At 40.0% G+C, this 22,930-nt stretch overlaps 1 protein-coding gene across 1 annotated transcript in view; it reads left to right on the top strand.

The window, feature by feature from the left end:
- The window catches only part of gask1a (golgi associated kinase 1A), a gene marked incomplete at both ends in the record, with an annotated part of 39,632 nt that overhangs the window by 11,480 nt on the left and 5,222 nt on the right, over positions 1–22,930 (top strand). The window lies entirely within an intron of this gene.

The following is a 22,930-nucleotide window of genomic DNA, read 5'->3' as shown; positions in this document are numbered from 1 at the left end:
GTTGACCTGTCTGTCAATCCTTTTAGCCCCGGTCGGCTGGTTCATGCACCAATGAGCTGCTAGTGACAGAGACTAGATTCTTTTTAGGGAGCATTGTTTAGCCGCCTGAATATAATTAAATAAAAATAAAAAAATAAAATAAGCAATGGCCTGTTTCCTGCTTATGTCAGCAGAAAACTGCTTATAGCAACTTTAACCATTGAAAAATAGCAGATGTACAAGCCCACAGCGCGGCGCCGAGTGCCACGCTGCGAGCTTGTAGATCTGTTATTTTTGAAAAATTGTGAACATTTTTCATGGGGTCTTTGAATAGGTTTTAGAAAAAAACTATTTTTCTATGTCAGTGGTGCTCAAACGTTTTCATGTGAAGGACCCCCAAAATGATACGTATTTGGCCACATCTCAAAATATTTAGTTCCAGGGACCCCCCAGAAGCAAAATTGTATCTAAAAATGTTACCTTAAAAAATACCCATATTCAAAGATTTCCACACATTTTCATGACTTAAAAAATAGCAGATCTACAAGCTCGCAGCGCGGCACTCAGTGCCGCTCTGTGAGCTTGTGGATCTGCAATTTTTCAATAGCTAAAGTATAAAATAACAATATAAAATCAAATTGGTTTAATCTCATGCTCTCAAGAGTGCTTGTTACAATAAAACACTTAAAATATCTGTAAATATTTTCTAAATCTACAGCAGTGGTCCTCAACCTTTTCAGGCTGTGATCCCCTAAATAATCATATTTTAACTGGGGACCCCCCACCCTGACAAGCATTAAGAGTTGAGGCATTACATTTTGTATAACTCGGTTATATTGTGAAAATAGCAGATCTACATGCTCACAATGCCTCGCGTTGTAGATCTGCTATTTTCACAATTTCTGCGTCTAATTGTATGCCAATTTGGCCAATGTTTAATTTGTCATTTTAGAAGTTTTAAAAGGTCCTTAAATTATTGTCACTTTAGAAATGTGCAGATACCCTCTATACACTTAAACTTTATGTTGGTTTGTTTACTGTTGAGTGAGAAAACAGTGTTGCACATTAAGCTAATCTTCTGGAGACCCCCCAAAATAATTTGGGGACCCCCAGGCCCTGGTTGAGAACCACTGATCAACAGTAATGCACTTAGCAAATTCGTTTAGCCCTTAGCAGGAGGTTACATCACAGCCAACAAAAACAACATTAAACAGGCCTAAGTGAAGTAAAAACAAAACAAAAAAAACGTCATACTGTACCTTAGGATGCATACATGAACAAAGAGGGGCTTGTAGGTGATTTCGCTGACTTGTAGGCACTTAAACTGTTAGAACAACACAAAGAAGTTGCGTGCATAATATCGACGTTGTGTTTACTGTGTTGTACACATAGAGTTATAATATTAGGGTTGTACAATATGTCCGTGTTACGTTCAAATGCGGCCGGACGGAAACGGCGTTTTGCCGATAATAGTTCCGCATTGTTCACAGGAGGGTGGGAACCATAGAGTTAGGTGGGAACAGCTTTAGCACTGACTGACACAGCTGCAATTAATTACTGTCACGTTCCACGCCACCTGTACTGTGTGGAACTGAAGTTTCAGATTGTGGTTTAAGCAAAGTAACTAAGTATTTGAACTTTACTTGAGTATTGACACAACTCCTACAATGTTTGCCCTAACATCACACAAATTTGTACACAGTATGTCTAGACTCGATCATGTCATCAACATGGGTCTGTCCCATTTAGCGCCACCTTCAGGCCGATTTTTTAAAACACATTTATGGACACCGCTTAATGTTGCCCTAAATTCACGCAAATCGGTATACAATATGTCTAGACTCATGTCATCAACATGGATCTGTCCCATTTAGCGCCACCTTCAGGCCGATTTTTTAAAACACATTTATGGACACCGCTCCTACAAATGTTGCCCTAAAATCACGCAAATCGGTATACAATATGTCTAGACTCATGTCATCAACATGGATCTGTCCCATTTAGCGCCACCTTCAGGCCGATTTTTTAAAACACATTTTTGGACACTGCTCCCACAAATTTTGCTCTAAAATCACGCAAATCAGTACACATTCTGTCTACAGTCATGTCATCAACATGCATCTGTCCCATTTAGCACCACCATCAGGCCGATTTTTACATGCGACCTGACAGTCTCTTATCTCCCGTATGAAACCCTTGTTGCGACCGTCAGGTCGCAGTTACTATCAAAACCTCCACCGGCTGTCAGTCAGTCCGTCTGTCTGTCTGTCTGTCACGTCACGTCACGTCACGTCACGTCACGGCACGGCACGGCACGGCACACTTTTGCCCAACTCATATCTCCGCCACCGTTGCCCCTATTCATGCCAAACTCTGCACACACACTCCTTGCCTGCCAAACAACAACCTTCAACCTCTCACATGGCCCTTTTCTAGCGCCACCTTGAGGCCGATACTTGCAAAAGACATTTTTGGACACTGCTCCTACGAATTTTGCCCTAAAATCACGCAAATCGGTACACAGTATGTCTACACTCATGTCATCAACAAGGATATATAGCGCTACTATTAGGCATATTTTTTCAAACACATTTTTGGACACTGTTCCTACAGATTTTGCCCTAAAATCATGCAAAGTTGTACACATTATGTTTAGTGTTTATTGTCACTTTTTCAGTTTATATTCCTTCCTATGGGATCCATAGACACTCGGAAGCGACGATGACCAACACCTGATCACCCAAATACCCAGACTAAATGTGCTGCATAACCAATGAGCAGAATAAGTCCGCCTTATAAGGTAATGGGTCCACCTTCACCATGACCAACCAAACTCACTGGTCATGGAAGGAAAACATTGGAAGGACTATACCCACCAGTCCAATTGCCACTTGGAAAAAGGGAAAGGACTGTACCCACCATTTTCACTTAAGAAGAGGAGGCAGCCACGTGTAAGACTGAGTGTGCACCAACAATGCGGGAACCACGTCCAGGTTATAATAAGCTGCAAACGTAGATGGCGACGCCCAATTGGCCGCCATGCAAACCTCCTGCATGGAGACCCCCTGAGAGAGGGCCCATGAGGTCTACAACCCCCTGGTGGAATGTGCCTAAAGGTCCTCCGGCAGAGGAACCTGAGCACTATCATAGGCTTCCCTGATAGCCTCCACAATCCACCTAGAACTGGAGGCCTTAAACACCTCTTTTCTCTTTGGAGAGTTGCTAAAGGAGACAAACAGACTGTCTCTCATTCCTAGTCCTCAACTAACTATTATGCCTTCAAGGCCCTCACTGGACAGAGGCAATGCAGATGCCGGTCCTCCTCCGATGCAAAAGGAGGGTGAAAGGCGACCAACTCGACCGGGTCCCTAGTCACAATCCCGTTCTTTGGTACAAATTGGATATTGGGCTTAAGCAGAACCTTAAGGTCACTGTTAGCAAACCTCATACAGTCCACTGACCCTTTTGGCTGTAGTCAACGCCAATAAGGGCACAGTTTTGAGACTTAGGTGTCTCAAAAAAACCTTCCCCAAAGGCTCGAAAGGGCCTCGTCTCAAACCCCTCAAGACCACCTCTAAATCCCAGGCGATCTGGCCATCTGACTGGTGCGCTTGGCACCAGCCATAAACAAGGTCACAAGAGGGCACCATTGACACCTAGGTGACAAGCATTAATAGCCGCCATATAGCCCCTGAGCGTAGACGGTTTCAGGCCTCCACACTTGCGAAGCGGCCAAGAGAAATCCACTTCTTCTGCACTCAACATATTGTTAGCTTTAGCTAGTATACGGGGGAAGGGCTAGGTTAGCCATTAGCTAATACACAAATGTTTGGCTAGCACTGCTAATCCTACCGGTTTAAGCACAGAAGTCTGCAGTGGATGGGAAAAACCAACGGAACTGTAGCAGATGTACAAACGACTGTAGACATACGGTGTGCCGCTTTGTGTGATTTTAGGATAAAATCTGTAGGAGCAGTGTCCAAAAATGTGGTTGAAAAAATCAGCCTAATGGTGGCGCTATAAGGGACAGATCCATGTTGATGACATGAGTGTAGACAAACTGTGTACCGATTTGTGTGATTTTAGGGCAAAATTCGTAGGAGCAGTGTCCAAAAATGTGTTTTAAAAAATCGGCCTGAAGGTGGCGCTAAATGGGACAGATCCATGTTGATGACATGAGTCTAGACATATACCGATTTGCGTGAATTTAGGGCAACATTTGTAGGAGCGGTGTTCATAAATGTGCTTTAAAAAATCGGCCTGAAGGTGGCGCTAAATGGGACAGATCCATGTTGATGACATGAGTCTAGACATATTGTATACCGATTTGCGTGAATTTAGGGCAACATTTGTAGGAGGGTCAGTGACGTGACGCCCCAAAAAACATGTTTTTTAAAAAACTTTAAATAGCAGGCATAACAATTATTTACTTTTGTTCTACTCACTCTCAACTTTATGGAAACACATTTTGTTTTTAGATATTTTATTGGAATCAGACTTTATTGAGCAGTTTGTTGTACTTGTGCCTAAAACCATCATCTGGTGTGACATGACAATAATTGTTCATAAAATGAAAATGGAGTACACCTTTCTTAAGTTACTCACTTTATCAAAGTCCTTTATCATAACTAACCTGTGATCCACTATAGTTTTGTGAAAATTAATTGAATCTGTATATTTTTTTCATAATCAACACTCTGTGTGAGGCCCATGTTGTCGATCTTTCAACATATTTTAATTTTATTCTGACAAAAACTTTCTTTAAAATTACACAAATATTTGTGACTCTTCCTGATACTATTTTCTATGTAAACCATACACATTTTTTCGGTTTCATCATTAATAAAGGTATGATTTCTCACTATTTGGAATGTCACACCAGATGACTTAGTGTCACACCAGATGACCATATCTTCATGTGTCAAAGCAAACTGTGTTTTAACCTACCTATTAGTGAGTACTGAACTTTACTGATTGATTAAACAATTACCCAGGAAAAACAGCAACAGTAAAATTGCTTTAACATTAAATAACATGGCCTTAATATTTCTGAACAGGATAGTATTGTTGGGCCTTAACATAGGATAACAAAGAATTGTAGTAGTAGATGGATGATGAGGATGTGCACAGGAATGCTACGCACACCTAAGTCTTCTGCCGGCCCACGGCAGAAGGATCTTAAAGAGACAATAAGGTGCATAGCCACACTGGGAGCCAAGGCAACATTTTATTAACACCAATTATTGGAAACAACTCAGCATTCAGGTGTATTACTTTTTTCCGAAGTCTCCTGAACTTGAACACAGCATTTTGAGTTGAACAAATGTATTTACGAATCATGTCGTTACACCACATCTCCACTAGCTAAAGAGTGCTGGGTTGTGCAACTCCGAAAATAGCTGATCTACAAGCTCTCGCAGCACAATGCGTTGAGAGCTTGTAGATCAGCTATTTTCGCTATGTTTGTCTCGGGTCCTACCTTACCTCATTGTCCAGTCCAGTGAGTGAAAGTACAAAAGTATTAGATTAGATTAGAATAGACATTTAGACTGCATTGTACATCAGCCAGTCACATTTGGTGAGGGTATCTAGACATTTAGACTGTATTGTACATCAGCCAGTCACATTTGGTGAGGGTAGCAAACCGTTTGCCCTGTTGCGGTTCTGCTATGCCACAGACAACTTCCTGCTCTTTGTAGAAAATGCAGTCTCGCCCCTTTGGCCAGACAAAACCATTTTTCATTTTTCCAAGTTGATTCATGCAGTTTATCTCTAGCCCCTCCTTATTAATGGTAACAATCTGCCCCACATATGGCTTTCCCTCATATTTGATTATGACAAACTGTCCTTGTGTGTATTCATCTGAGGAGGTGTCTGAATCCTCAGCTTGGGCCTCTCCAATAGATGCACTTGTGTCCAGCACCTGAGTAGAAGACCTTCAGGAGGAGACATTTAAATGTAATTTATTTGTCAGGTAGATTGTTTTTAGTAGTAAAATGTAATTACTAGCAAGTCCTCAAGTTTGCCAAGTATGTTATACTCACTGAGCTCCGGAAGCTGTTTTGGGCCTGCAGCTGACCTGGGAAGGGGGCAGTTCCGCAGATGGGCCACCACTTAGTTAAGGAAGAAAAGGAATGAATGGATGACATAAGTTACTTTATTGTCATTAAACAGGTACAATTACAGGTATCATAAAATTGGCAAAGAGAATGATTTAGTTATACTTACTCATCACTTGTCTTGTCACCTGGCACCTCAGCCCTGGAGACTTGGTCGAACTGTAATTTCCGTGGGTTGTGACAGGTGCAGATCTGAGGAAACTGGCAGAAACAACTCAGGTCTCTGTAAACTATCTTTCCCGGGAAGATAGAAAGAACCTGGTGCGTAGTGCTGATGCCAGTCACTGGACGCACTGATGGAGGGACCATTTCATCCATGTTGGATATCTTCTCTTCTTCGATCCACATGACAGTGACTTTTTCAGAGGACTTCTGTAAATACTCACACAGATCCCTCTGTGTTTGTAGGTCACTGCCTCCGAGGACATACATGTCTGCCTTACGCTTCAGCACCCCTCCCACATCATCAGGTGCGCCCTTTCCATGGGAACGCTCTGAAAAGTTCCAGGTGACCCTCTTGAATCCCCATGTATAAGGAATGCTGCTCATGAGGAAGCAGTTTGTGCGATTCCGGTACTGGGTTGCTGGCCCATCACTGAGGACATGCAGGGTGTCAATTGCATTGTCTTGTTTTCCTCGGAAATCATCAATAACTGGCTTGATGTGTGCCCACACAGCACGCTCATCATGGCGTAAGGACTGTGAAATGGTGGCATAGCACTGGGAGCCACTGACTGAGTAGGCAACTCCGGTATGCACTGTTGCCTGCTGCCTATTGCCACCAAAATGAAACGCCTGAATCTCTGTGTTTAGTTTACATGCATAGTTCTCAGAAAAGTCTATATGCAAGACCATTTCATTGGGTTGGATGCTCTCCTTGATGTGTCTGAACTGCTTCACCTGATGAAGCCAGTTGAGCTGATGACTTGCAATCGCACTGAGCCTCTGGTTGAACACATCAGTGAGTCCAAATTAATCAATTTATTTGAATTGTGCTAAATCTATAACTAGTAGTCCTACTTTTTTTCCTTCTTTTTTTTTGTTTTGCTGTATCCAAGTAAGGATAAGAACAGCTATGGTTTTGTTTAAATGCCCTTCCTCCATATCCATTCATTCATCACTATACAGTATGTTTGTGTATTTTGGAAATAATAAAATCACATTTTCTGTACCACCCATTTTCTGTTGTCAAGTGTCTTATATTAACTGCTTATAACGGATAGTTATTATAAAGTGTTACCACAATATAAGGTTTAGGTTTCTGTGAAGGGGTTTCTGCTCTGTCTGATGAATTTGCTGTATCACCGAATTAAGCTAAATTAAATTATGTAAAAATGTTTAAAACGTTGTTTTAAACATGTTAAAATGTTTTAAATGGACAAAAGAAACATGGGACTTGTTATTTATTGTTATGTCTGTAGGAAAATACAGTATATATCATCTGGTGTGACAATCAAGTCATCTGGCGTGACAAGCAGATATGTCACACCAGATGACGAAGTGTCACACCAGATGACGTTTTCTGCATTTAGGACTACCTTGAGGCTACCAGGTACACATTAGCATGCTAACAACATGCTAGCTATAACAAAACAACCTAGATTTACATGTAATTATGACCAAAGTTTCAAATAACTTTTGCTTTATTAATGAAAAAGGTGTCACACCAGATGACATCCAGAAGTGCCACACTTGTCAAAGTTTCAACAAGATGGCATTTCATGAAAATGTTAAAATCATAACTCACCTCAGACACCTGTCTTGCAGTTGTGCTGGGAGTGCTGAATAGCCTTACAGAAGAAGGACCTCTCTAGCCCAGTAGGTGTCCAAATTATTGCCTGTTTAATTTTTCCAAACTAGTGTCACACCAGATGATTTTGGTTTGGGGGACAAAATCTTTTTGATCAGAAATGACTGAAAACATTATGCTTGGACTTTGAAAAGATATAGGCTCACAAATAGACATTTTTTTTTGCCTAAATTCATTTTTAAATGAATTTTAGCAATTCTTTTTCTTAGTTTTATTCAAGTTCCCACTTTGAGAAACAAGGTCGGGACAGTCACACCAGATGACATTTACCATGTTTGGTTGAAGATTCTGAAGAAATGAGGAATGAAATGTTTTAATCTTGAGTAAGTTCACATAAAGCTTAATGTCCTGCACAATATTCAGAAGGTTTTTGACAAATATATTTTTAATTTATACATGTTTGACACCGAGGACAGCGAAAACGCTACGTCACGTCACCCACCCATGAGCGGTGTCCATAAATGTTTTAAAAAATCGGCCTGAAGGTGGCGCTAAATGGGACAGATCCATGTTGATGACATGAGTCTAGACATATTGTATACCGATTTGCGTGAATTTAGGGCAACATTTGTAGGAGCGGTGTCTATAAATGTGTTTTAAAAAATCGGCCTGAAGGTGGCGCTAAATGGGACAGACCCATGTTGATGACATGAGTCTAGACATATACTGTGTAGTGTGTACAAATTTGTGTGATTTTAGGGCAAACATTGTAGGAGTTGTCAATACTCAAGTAAAGTACAAATACTTAGTTACTTTGCTTAAACCACTGCCTGACACTCATAGCCAATCTGAAACTTCAGTTCCACACAGTACAGGTGGCGTGGTACGTGACAGTAATTAATTGCAGCTGTGTCAGTCAGTCAGTGGAACTATTATCGGCAAAACGCCGTTTCCGTCCGGCCGGCCGCATTTGAACGTAACACGGACATATTGTAACACAGTAAACACAACGTCGATATGTATGCAACTTCTGCGTGTTGTTCTAACAGTTTAAGTGCCTACAAGTCAGCGAAATCACCTACAAGCCCCTCTTTGTTCATGTATGCATCCTAAGGTACAGTATGACGTTTTTTTTGTTTTGTTTTTACTTCACTTAGGCCTGTTTAATGTTGTTTTTGTTGGCTGTGATGTAACCTCCTGCTAAGGGCTAAACGAATTTGCTAAGTGCATTACTGTTGATCAGTGGTTCTCAACCAGGGCCTGGGGGTCCCCAAATTATTTTGGGGGGTCTCCAGAAGATTAGCCTAATGTGCAACACTGTTTTCTCACTCAACAGTAAACAAACCAACATAAAGTTTAAGTGTATAGAGGGTATCTGCACATTTCTAAAGTGACAATTTAAGGACTTTTTAAAACTTCTAAAATGACAAATTAAACATTGGCCAAATTGGCATATATTAGACGCAGAAATTGTGAAAATAGCAGATCTACAACGCGAGGCGTTGTGAGCATGTAGATCTGCTATTTTCACAATATAACCGAGTTATACAAAATGTAATGCCTCAACTCTTAATGCTTGTCAGGGTGGGGGGTCGCCAGACCCCAGTTAAAATATGATTATTTAGGGGGTCACAGCCTGAAAAGGTTGAGGACCACTGCTGTAGATTTAGAAAATATTTACAGATATTTTAAGTGTTTTATTGTAACAAGCACTCTTGAGAGCATGAGATTAAACCAATTTGATTTTATATTGTTATTTTATACTTTAGCTATTGAAAAATTGCAGATCCACAAGCTCACAGAGCGGCACTGAGTGCCGCGCTGCGAGCTTGTAGATCTGCTATTTTTTAAGTCATGAAAATGTGTGGAAATCTTTGAATATGGGTATTTTTTAAGGTAACATTTTTAGATACAATTTTGCTTCTGGGGGGTCCCTGGAACTAAATATTTTGAGATGTGGCCAAATACCTATCATTTTGGGGGTCCTTCACATGAAAACGTTTGAGCACCACTGACATAGAAACATAGGTTTTTCAAAAACCTTAGAGGGATTTGAAATATTCAAGGACCCCATGAAAAATGTTCACAATTTTTCAAAAATAACAGATCTACAAGCTCGCAGCGTGGCACTCGGCGCCGCGCTGTGGGCTTGTACATCTGCTATTTTTCAATGGTTAAAGTTGCTATAAGCAGTTTTCTGCTGACATAAGCAGCCTCTGCTTACTGGGCAGGCTATCTGTCTATCGACCAATGATAGAACTTCTCACAGAGGAAAATTATAGTTTTGGAGGCAGATTGTGGCCCCAGGAAGTGTCACAGAGACAACATTTCTTTAGGAAGCATGGTTAGCCGTCTGAATATAATAAAGTAAAAAAAATAATAATAAGCAATTTCCTGCTTATCTCAGCAGAAAACTGCATATAGCAACTTTTTAAAGCACAAAATGTGAGTGAATCCTTGTACCCAGGGCCCAGAATTTGGTGCGACCCCCCTGTCCTCAACGGGGGGTCCACGACCCCTAGGGGGTCCGGAGTTACTGCAAGGGGTCCATGAAATTGTTGCTGGATTATTATTATTGTTATTATTACCCTTATTCATTTTCAAAATGACTTTCACATTAAAACGAGCTTCGTGGAAAACGGCTAAGAGCCGTTTAGTTTTCATTTTTATGTGGTCTTTAGATGAAAACGCAATTTGTCAGTAATTTGCTTGCCAGGTCGCTAGGTGGCGCATGTCGCCATGACCGCACTGCCAAAGTTCCGTTCTACTTCCTAGCAGCCAGCTCAATGCTGGTCCTCCTCAGTCAGTCAGTCAACACAACGCACTGCCGTCACACAGCACAGGCAGACTGGCTGGCTAACTAAAAATGCTTAAAAAGTTTGTTCCAGACGGTCGGAACAGACACATGTACCATACACATCCCGGGACTATATTTATTCCTTATGATATGATACAGAAAAAGGCGTTCACTTCACGTTTCGTTTCAACACAGAGGACTGGAGTCAATGCCTTTACTGCAGCTTATGGAGGGGATGATGATTACACACAGACGGCGACGAGCTATAGATGTTGGATCGTGTCATGATAAACGTTATAGGCTACTGTCGCTATTTTCAGCGTCGGCTATTTTTGCAGTTGTCTGCTATTTTCACAACGCACCGCGACGCGTTGTGAGCTTGTAGATTGGCTATTTTCACAACGCACCGCGACGCATTGTGAGCTTGTAGATCGGCTATTTTCACAATGCACCGCGACGCGTTGTGAGCTTGTAGATCGGCTATTTTCACAACGCACCGCGACGCGCGGTGAGCTTGTAGATCGGCTATTTTCACAACGCACTGCGACGCGTTGTTGTGAGCTTGTAGATCGGCTATTTTCAAATAGCTACGGTATAAATTAGGGCTAACGTTAGCAAATAAATGTACTTATTTACAGTTTACACCACTGAACTGATGTTTAAAAAGCAATTAAATTGCTCTTCATTAAGGTACAGTATGTGTATGAGCTCAAAGCTATTTATCATAGTGGCATAAAATGAAGGGGGGAAAAAAGACGATATATTCGTCAATCGCCGATTATTTCTATGACAATTAATCATCTGGAGAAATTCCTAATCGTGACAGCCCTATTAGGACGTCCCACATCTTATCATTTTCAGTGGTTTGCTGCGTTTACGGTATTTAGATGAAAGCGGAAGATACAAAGCGTTTTTACCTTTTCCACTTTCAAAGGGGTTTTCACTTTGTTACGGTTTCACCCCCCGAAGACGCCATTTTCGTCTAAATGACCCCCCACAAACGGCTATGAATCATTACGTTTACAGTGAAGCCCGTTTTAATGTAAAGGAATGAATGGTCCTAATGCTCCTCCGTCCAGCAGAACGATGAAAAATCCCCAAAAGGATTAAATAGAAGGGCTACAGTAACTGGATTGATTTAATCCACGGTAACGATATTCAAGTTAGGTTGCAACCTTAATGTGTACAAAGACTTGCAATCTTTGCAGTGCTTGCTCTGCCATCATATTAACAATTTCTTGTTCCTGATTTATATGCAAAAATCACAATACAGTAAGTTAATATGATGGCAGAGCAAGCACTAGTCTGCACAGATACTGTAGCAAGTAGGGATGGAGCCCGAAAACCGGGTCCATTACAAACCCGGTTCTGAATTTATCGAGACCCGAGTATCAATAAGCTTTTGCTCTGTCGAGCCTGTTATCGGGTAAGCCTCATAACGTCACGTCATGGACCGCTATAGGGGGCTGGGACAGGAGGTAGGCTACATTGCGTCATTGATAGTTGTGTGCTTTGCAAGTGTGTGCCGTGGAACAATGGTTGAACTTGTGAAACACTAAAAAGTTTGGTTACATTTTAGAAAAGACAAGGGGAGAGCTAAATGCAATAGGCCTTATGCAGCACGCCCACGGTTACATGCTCGGGAGGGAACACTTCGAGAATGCGGAGGCACTAATTGTCCATAGTGCATCACATAAGACCCACCCAAGTGCAATAACTTTGAATGTCTGCGACGACGAGTTAAAACAACGGCAGCGTCGGGGCGTCGGCTGTTTCAGCAGCGCAACAACCGCTCTCTTCCACCCAAAGTATGTGGTGCTTGAAAATATGAATGATTCCATTGATAATAAATCCGTTTGGGACACTCAAAATCCCCGCCGCAGAGTTATAATATATTGCTCCCTGCAAATGAATCCGTATAGCGTTGCCAGCGTGACGACTTCTCAGTCTACCGAAAATAGCAGATCTACAAGCTCACAACGTGGTGCGAGCAGACGCTGTGTGAGCTTGTTGATTGGGTATTTTTTGTTGCGTGACACCGTCGTACTATGCGTTATAAATTTCATTTTTAAAGAGACGGTACACATTTAGTTTCTTCAAATATTTTTTCAAAAATAAAAAGGTTACTTGCCTTCTGTCTGTTAAGTTAAAGTACTGTATTTGAAGGCCCTAGTCAAATGTAGTGCAAATATAGATTTTTGTTGTTGCTTAAAACAAACAAAAAGATATTATGGAAAAAAATTAGGGCTGTCTTCGACACAGGATTTATGAAGTCGATTCGAGTCGCGGGGGTTAATCCGACGCGTCGACGAATCGTTTTATAGTCTACTTTGTGTAAAAAAAAGAGAAAAAAAAGTGTTGCTTTAAACCACGTCAACATAATAGAATAATACATTAAGAGATGAATTGAATACACAGTGTTTTCGGTGATATCGGTGCGCGAGCACAAATGTTATCTGCATAGCAGTGTACAACCATAGAGTTATAACACACCGTTAAAACAAATCTCCGCTGTTTCAACTCTGCCCCGTCTCTCGGCAGCGTGCAGTAGATGAGACATTCGCGAACGATTCCGCTCTCTTGAACGGCTCTTTTAAATGAACGATGGGATCCAGTCCGCAGTCGCGGGACACAGAGCACTGACAGAGTAATGAGTCAGTGTCGAGAACGGATTCATTTCAGAAACGGATCATAAAAAGGGGGAGGCACAGCTCCCGTTAGAGCTAAAAGTCTGGGTTTCCGAGGCTACGTTAGAGCCAGCAGTGTGGACATGTCATGGACGCAAACACAGCGAAACACAATCATTCATCATGGATTACAACATTGGAACAATTCAGAAGCACTTTAATTAGAAAATGTAACTTGTAGCCTACACTTGTGTATGTTAATTTGACTTTAGAAGATTGTTTACTACTTCGTGGACGCGCGTTTGTGCTGTGGCAGGTTATTTAGTATGGGATTTTGACAGCGTGCTTCCCTCCTCTTAACGGAACACTGTCCCGGCTCTGAATGTTTTAACGAAGTGGCGGTCTGAACCGTTCTGGCCGTTCCGTCTCACTTTCAACCCGAGGCTGGTGCGAGACAATAAATAACTGTTCGTGTTCGCCAATTGCTACTTCTCATTGGAAGTACATGACACCACACCAGTCCAGCAGTGCACCGCAGTACTGGCAGTAGTAGGCTAACTGGTGATATAAAAAAATATATATTTTCGCTTCGACTCAAACAATTGGCGTCGATTCCCGGGGCTTAAAACGACGCGTCGATTCGTCGATTTTTAGAAGACACCCCTAAAAAAAATCGATAGGCCTATTGTAAAAAGGCATTACTGTAAAAAAAAAAAAAGAAAAACATGGAAATGTTAGCCTATAGTTTATATTATATACCATACAATTTATAGTATAATTTTACAGTACAGGCTAGTATTAATAACTTATGAATAGTACTGTAAAACTATACTATATACATATAACATATTTAAAAAAAAAACTTCAGAATTGATAGTGTCTCATGTCTTTCCACAAAATAACAGAAAATGCTCAATAGTGGGCTTGATAAAAGCCCGGCTCGATAAGCATGATCGATAAGGTGCTCATTATCAATAAAAATTAACGAGCTCCATCCCTAGTAGCAAGTCTCTTGTACAGAGTAACATTGCAACCTAACTGCCATGAATATTGTGGATGTACCCATCTATTTAATCCAAATTGTCATCTGCCCATTTGTCGATTTGGTCAAAATAAATTGGTTGAACAGAACTCATATTTTGGGACCATCGCTCCATTGTTTACAATGGATTGTAATACAGGCTGCCACCCCATGTGGTCATGTGATCCAAGATTTTTGGACAGCACTTCTAACGATTTTGTCCAAAAATCACGCAAATCGGTACATGTTATCTCTATAGTCATTAAACGAAACAGGTCTTTCAGATTCTTCAAATTCCATCCTGATAGGCTAAGACTGGCTTTTGCAAGTGTGCTCCCTTTTGAACGAAAAACTTCATCTTCACAGCATAGAAACCAATGGCTTCGCATCGTCCATATTTTTTTTACAGTCTATTGTTCTAACTCCACCGATCAGTGTAAAACTTTGTATGCGCACTCCCAAGAGGCCAAGGAAAAACCTTTGCCCTTTTCACATCTGCTTTTTATAGTGCCACCTGGAGGCTGACTTAAGTAAAACACATTTTTTAAATGACTCCTTCAGATTTGTTCCAAAAATCACAGGAATGTGTGTGGAACTGAGTATCGCTATAGGCAAGTGATCAAGACTGAGTTGTCCGATAATTCATATTCCATCCTAGTTGAGTGGCTTCCAAAGTTTGCAGGATTGGTCCGTTTTGAACAAAATGCCTCAAATCATAAACGCAGCTTGTGATTTCCGTAGGTCAAGGAACAAATGCCACCCTTTTCACATTGGCCTGTTATAGCGCCACCAGCAGCTCAATTTGAGCAAAACACATCTTTGGAACAAAATCATGACAGGCCACAGATGACATGGCACCCTTTTCACATTTGCTTATCACATTGGAGACCTGTGCTCGGAAGAGCGCTGCTCCTATTTATTTATTTATTGTTATTATTATTATTATTTACAATAAGTGCACTGTAACCCCTTTATGAACAAAACATGTCCAAAATGCCTAACCTATTTATATAACATTTTGCATTTTGTTTTTACAGCATCAAGAAATGAGTCTCCAACCTCTGTCAAGTCACCGTCCGAGTCCAGCTACTCGACCACCTTCGCCTCAAATTCCTCAAGCTCTTCATCTTCAAGCGATGGCAGGAGGAGGAAGAGGTGTACAACAGTGATAGTTGTACATAAACTGGAATGATATTACATAAGCTGCAAAGGAATAGTCCCAAAACATTACTAGCCTACTTCTGTTTGTGCACAGCCTTCCTTTAAGAATGAACGACCTCCTTTTATTTACCTAAAGTGAAAAGAAAGATAAATAGTAAGTTGTTAATGTTGTTCCCACTTTGCAACAGGTAGCTGAAAAATGCCTATTTAAGGTGTTAATGAATACTTAAAGGAGTAGTTCACCACTTTTCAACCTGTCTTCATATAATAGGTCCTCACTAATGTTCATTTTTTTCTACTCAGTCCGGGTCTCATAGGAGAGCTGTGGGAAGTTCCGAATCCATCGTCTTGTGACATCATCATTTTCCCAAAAAAGGATTTAATCAATATTTTTGAAAAGAATATTTAGATTTTTATTATTGCGAGAACAATGGCTTCCACTTTAAAATTGCAATTTTTCAGGAATAGAAAGCCTGCAGTTTCTATAAGCTGGATTGGCAATCGATGATGTCACAAGACGATGGGTTTCTGACCTGCCCATAACCCTCCTCTGAGAAAAAGAAAAAAAGAAAATGTATTTACTATTTTTGAGTGAGGACCAATTATATGAACATAGGTTGAAAAGTGGTGGAGTGCCCCTTTAATCATCGATTTGTTGATGTTAATAATACACTTTCAGTGTTAATAAGACACTTTATTAGGGATTTGTTGATGTTAATAAGACTGTTTAGGTGTTTTTAAAGGCTTTATAAATATTTATAGATGGCTGTTCCCACTAAATGCCTATTACCGCGTTAAGTGCATTGTTAATTTGATAATGTTAATAAGACACTGTTTAGATCTTATAATGGGTTTATACATGTTTATAAATTACTGTTCCCACTTTAAACCAAGTACCTGCAAAATGCATATTAACGTGTTAATAAGTGATTTGTTATTAATGTGTTAATGTTAATAAGACAGTTTAGTTGTTGTTAAAGGGGTTATACATGTTTACAGATGACTAACATTAGACTTTAAACCAAGTACATGCAAAATGCTTATTGACGCGCCAATAAGTGCCTTTTTTAACAATTTGTTAATGTTATTAAGACACTGTTTAGCTCTTATAATGTGTTTATTAATGTTTATAGATTACTGTTCCCACTTTAAACCAACTACCTGCAAAATGCCTATTAACACGTTAATAGGTGCATTGTTAACAGTCTTTTAATGTTAATAAGACACTGTTTTGTTGTTTAAAAATGTTTATAGATGACTGTTCCCACTTTAAACCAAGTACCTGCAAAATGCATATTAACACGTCAATAGGTGCATTGTTAACAGTCTGTTAATGGTATTAAGACACTGTTTAGTTGTTTATAAATGTTTATAGATGAATGTTCCCACTTTAAACCAAGTACCTGCAAAATGCATATTAACGTGTTAATAAGTGATTTGTTAATAATGTGTTAATGTTAATAAGACACTGTTTAGTTGTTGTTAAAGGGGCTATACATGTTTACAGATGACTAACATTAGACTTTAAACCAAGTACATGCGAAATGCTTATTGACGCGTCAATACGTGCCTTTTTAACAATTTGTTAATGTTATTAAGACACTGTTTAGTTCTTATAATGTGTTTATTAATGTTTATAGATTACTGTTCCCACTTTAAACCAACTACCTGCAAAATGCCTATTAACACGTTGATAGGTGCATTGTTAACAGTCTTTTAATGTTAATAAGACACTGTTTTGTTGTTTAAAAATGTTTATAGATGACTGTTCCCACTTTAAACCAAGTACCTGCAAAATGTCTATTAACGTGTTGATAGGTGCCTACATTAACAATTTGTTAACGTTAATAGACTCTGTTTAGTTCTTATAAGTGGTTTATAAATGTTTAGAGATGACTGTTCCCACTTTAAACCAAGTGCCTGCAAAATGCCTATTAACACGTCAATAGGTGCATTGTTAACAATCTGTTAATGGTAATAAGACACTGTTTAGTTGTTTATAAATGTTTATAGATGACTGTTCCCACTTTAAACCAAGTACCTGCAAAATGCCTATTAACCCGTCAATAAGTGCATTGTTAACAATTGGTTAATGTTAATAAGACTCTGTTTAGGTGTTTTTAAAGCCTATATAAATGCTTATAGATGACTGTCCCCACTTTAAACCAAGTACCTGCTAAATGTCTAATAACGTGTTAATAAGTGCCAACATTACCAATTTGTTAATGTTAATAGACACTGTTTAGTTCTTATAAGTGGTTTATAAATGTTCATAGATGACTGTTCCCACTAAGTGTTAATAAATACATTGTTAACAAGTTGTTGATGTTTGTAAGTCTGTTTTCTAGTTAATAAATGACCGTTCCTCTTTAAACCAAGTGCATAAGACTTGTTCATACCCTATTATCAGTTTAATAATATATTATAAACAGTTCTATTAATTTTCATTAGATCCTTTACCAACGGTTAGGTTAACTTAGGGTAACTTATTAACGGTTAAGTAAAGCTTTATGAACATCTTATTAACATGTGTTAACATTTAATACATATTATTAATGATTTATAAATTCCTTATAAACATTTATTAAGAATAAATGTGGTTTTTCAAGCGTCTTATAAGGGTTTGTTACTGTTTATAAGACCCTTTTTTAGTTACCTTAATACATTATTATCAATGTATTAATGTTTATTAGTTCCCTTACCAACGGTTCAGTAAACTAATAACGGTTAGTTAATGCTGTGTAAATATCTTATTAACATCTATTAAACTGTTAATTAATGCTATGTAAATATCTTATTAACTTTTATTAATGGTTATTAACAATTTATGAATGTTTATTATATTCCTTAAAAACGTTTTAGAAAAATGAAAACGTTTTTCCAAGTGTCTTATAAATAAGCAATTAACAGTTAATAAATGTCTTATAAACCTCCTATTAACTTTTTGAATGCCTTACAAATGTTTATAAACAAGTAATAAGGTTAATAAGCGTCTTATAAATCGCCTATTAACGGTTATTAATTGTCTTATTAACATCCTCTCAACTATTAATAAATGTTTGTTAGATTGCTTACAAACATTAATAAGCTTCTTATACATATATTTATTAACATTAATAAATGATCTTTATAAATGTTAATAAATGTTTATTAACAGCACCTTAGTTTAAAGTGCTACCAAACATAGCTGTACCTTTAGCTGTTGTTTATAACATACTGTGTTAATATTCACAATTGGGCAAACATTCTACAAAAATAGCAGATCTACAAGCCATTGCTATGCGCTTATAGATTGGCTATTTTCTGAGAATTGATTTTTAGAGCAAAAAAGGAGGGGGCCAAGTATAGAACCCTGGGAGACTCTCTATAGGTGAAGTCTGCAGGTGTGAAGTCAAACTCATGGTCGCCACAGTGATGTCATGTCTACGGCTCACAAGAGGGTTGTGTTTTGTCAACAGAAATTATATCCCATTAAAACATGGTTGTGTTTTTGTGCATGCATCCCATCAGCAGCTGTGATAGGTAGGATTTCCAGGTCCAACCTCCGGGCCCCAAACAATAATAAAACAATAAATCCAGCCCAATTCCACAGACAAAATGCGGACCTAGCTGGCAACCCTGCTGTTTACCAAAGTCTTGTTCATCCATCCATCCATACTCAAGCGCTTTTCCTGAGCTGGGTCGCAGGGTCAGTTCCAGGAGAGGGCTCCGGACTTCCATTTTCCGGGCAACTTTAGCCACTTCATGCCAGCGTGGAAATATAATCCCCCCCCATCCGGTCTTTGGCACCAGCCACCTGTCTGTGAAGACTCATTTGTATCCACGGTCTTATTCTTTCATCAAGTCTTGTTCAACTGGCTTTTAACTTAAGTTTACATTTTGTATGATTTAAATGGACAGTCTGAGGTTTACTGTGACACACCTCTGTTGGGTCCAAAGACACCAGCTGCGAGGCTCAGGGACGTGCAGAGAATGTTAGAGAGGCAGGGGCTGGAATTTCCAAAAGGGCCTTTTGGTGGAAGCACCGACAATAGCAGACCTCCAAGCTCACAACGCGTTGTGAGCTTGGAGTGTGTGAAACCACACTGAACTAAGCATAACCAAGACAATACTGGAGATGTGGTGTAATGGCATGGATTTCTACACAGAGAGGGCAGTTCTTTCAACATAAGATGCTGCATTCAAGTTCAGGAGAGTTTTGACAAGGCAATTCTATTGAATGCTTCCTTCAGGTATGGCATGGAAAGAGGGCAATAAAAATTGCATTTATGGTCTGGAATGGGCAGTTTTTACAGACAGATAAAAGGGCAGGGGCTCAAGCCCCCTTTGATGTCTATGTGTGCACGTGCCTCGCGAGGCTGCACTGCAGAGTATAGACTCTGTGTTTTGTAGAACCTCCACTCTCATCACCACCGTATCCTTCATCCCCTCACTTCACTTTCCCCGGGGAGTCGTCCACTGCAGGTGTGTATGTCCTTCACACACTACTCTCCTTTGCTCTTTCGGTATCAGGTTCCAGGGTATCAGAGCGCTGGGAGGTGTTAAAGGAGCAGGTAGGAACAAGTGTTCAGAGCCCTACTCATCAGCTCTCTTCAGATCAATAGGAGGCTATTAGAGCTTGGCCCTGTTACAGAGGCTGACTTCTGGCAGTGAGAGAGCTGACTCATGGATTATTCATACCCACACACACACATGCATACTGTAGATGGGTGTTAGATACACATTACATCTCACTGTGTGGACAGAATACACCAGAACAAAATGACTAAGGGAACATGTTAAATCAGCAATGGAGCGTTCCCTCTACCGTAGAATTGAATTATGTCTGAGGGACATGAAAAAACAGAGAGGGTATAATGGTACGAAGTGAGCATTAATGCTCTCCCTATAGAACTGGCCCTGAGGCATCATTTGTGCATGCAAATGTATATGTGCTGACACGCAACCCTCTATTCTATTCTATTCTATTCTATTCTATTCTATTCTATTCTATTCTATTCTATTTAGACATTATACTTTTCAGACTAAAGAACGCAGGCACCAAGCAAAGAGATGATTTCAATTTCACCTGCTCTTCCTCAGTCAACCCTCACTCTCAGTCATTATCTCACTTTCTACTCTTACTTAGTTCTTCTCTCATTTATTCTTTCTACTGGCTCCATTTCACTGGCCCTGTTGCTCACACCACCGTGGATGTGTTGTACAAGGTTCAAGGTGTTCTTTATTGTTATGTGTACAGCTAGAGTAGGATTCTTTTGTTCTGGTTCCTCTAGCACATATAGCTCTGTGCAAAAACAGTCTCTGTGTGCTCCCTTCTCATCAGTTGAAAATCTTTGGAAATACTAAATGGACGCATTTGGTTATATTTGTACTGTCTATGAGTTACAAATGGACAAATTAACACATTTGCTGTGCATGTAAACTGTAAAACACTGTACTCCTAAATGCTTCTGAGACGTGGTAATGATTTTATTGCACCACAAAAAGCAACGGCAAAGTGGGCGCCGTTGCATCAGTACAAATCGATCACTCCCTGTAAAAAACAAATGAAAAACATAACAATACAAGACGACCCAATTAGAGTTTAAAAGATCAATAACACCAGGGCAACGGAGTGCCCAGATCAACATAAGGTTCCATGACAGGTTCCATTAACGCTGTGATCGCAGTGTTAAGTTCAGCTAAACAGCCAAAACACTTTCACATCACACTCACAGCAGAATCCTCTGTGTTAATTTAACTTTAAGGGTCCATTGTCACCCTCTCTGAGAGAAATGAACACTGGAGGATTTGACTGTGCATAACACTGTGCCAGCTGAACAGCATGCAACATTACAGTTTGTTCCACTTCAATAATGTGTTGGTTCTGGCCACAGCAGAGCACCATGTCTTGGTAGCCTCAGGCGTGCTGCTATGTGGTGGTGCTGTATGTCAATATTGGCCCAGTCTCCAGCAGTCTGCTGGTCCCGGTTCACAATCAGCGCGTTCTAGAGTGAGAGGTAGATGTGGCAGGTGGGTGAGAAATCTCCTAAGGTGTCATGGAGGTGAGGAGAAACAAGGTTGGTGCTGTTTTACTGCAGTGAGAACTGTGCTTCGCACACGCACAAATGCATGCACACACGCACGCGCTCGCGCGCACACATACCGGTACACACACACACGCACACAATCAATTTGAGGGGGGTCGGTTGGGAGGGGGGATTGAGGTTGATTGATCATTTTGTAATTTATGTTGTTGTTACTTTTGTATAATGTGGAAAACAATAAAAATGTTAATGATAAAAAAAAAGAATTGAGTCTCAGCACCAATAAATGCACACAATCCACATATCATGCACACAACACGCATGCAGGCAACCTGAGGGCACATCTCACCAGATTCCTATGCCTTTCTCTCCATTAGAGTCTCTCACTTCAACACCTACTGTAGAAGTGATTCACATTATACTGTACTGTGGCACCCTGAGAAGCTTTTCACTGCAAATTTACAATTTCTACAAAAACCTCTACAGGAAACTTATACCAGTCGCTTATCTGTCGACTGTTCAATATTGCCATTTAGGAAATTGCAGTTGTCAAGTCTGGATGAGATGAAAGCAATGTCTAATTGTTTTGGGGGAGATACGGCTTGACCGTGGCGAGAAGGCGGAGAAAAAACCTAGTCATGACAACAGATCTGATGTGTTTTTCAAACTTAAAGGTACTGTCAAGATTTATATTACGCCAACGTTTTTGGCGGATGTTAGAGTTAAGAGGGTGGCCTGGCGTTGATCAAAAATCGTTATTTCAGTTTTGTTTTTGGTTAGTTTATGTCCTGTAAGCAGTCAAGTAGTGATTTAAATGAATTATTGGAATTGAGGGGTATATATACCGGTAGCTGGACCACATTATGTTTGGACATAATAGACCCAAGGGGCAGCATATAAAGTAGGAATTGGATGGGGCCCAAAATAGAGCCCTGAGGCACTATCCCGCATGTGAGGGAGGCTGGGGGGTGACGAGAATTTGCCTAATTGGATGAGAAACTCCTGTCAGACGTATGACTGGAACCAAGTTAAGGGAGGTTTTACCCGTAATGCCGGCATGGTGCTCGAGCTGTGATAATTAGGATCCACAGTATCGAAAGCAGCCAATACATCAAGAAGCACCAGGACGGCAAGGTTACCAGAGTCAGTTGTTAAAATCAAATCGTTAAAAACCCTCAGAAGAACTGAAGGTGCAGTGCCTTGTTATAATTTATATAGCATGGCAGTGGAAGAGGAAGAGATGCCAACTGGTTTTCTGTGATAAAAGTACGGTATATTCCATCGTAATTTTACATTGTTCTTAGTGATTGGTATTTGTTTCCCATCAGGAAGTGTATTTCATGTATTGTACAGTATATTTTTAAAGCAAATCTTGATCGTTCAGAGTGGGATAGGGGATGGCTGAATTAAGCAGTCACACCAGGCCTGAGTCTAAACTCCTGAAATTGTA

Source organism: Nannobrachium achirus, assembly GCF_963921795.1.
Source record: "Nannobrachium achirus genome assembly, chromosome: 2".
NCBI classification, from domain to species: Eukaryota; Metazoa; Chordata; class Actinopteri; order Myctophiformes; family Myctophidae; genus Nannobrachium; species Nannobrachium achirus.
This window is presented reverse-complemented; position numbering and strand designations above follow the sequence as displayed.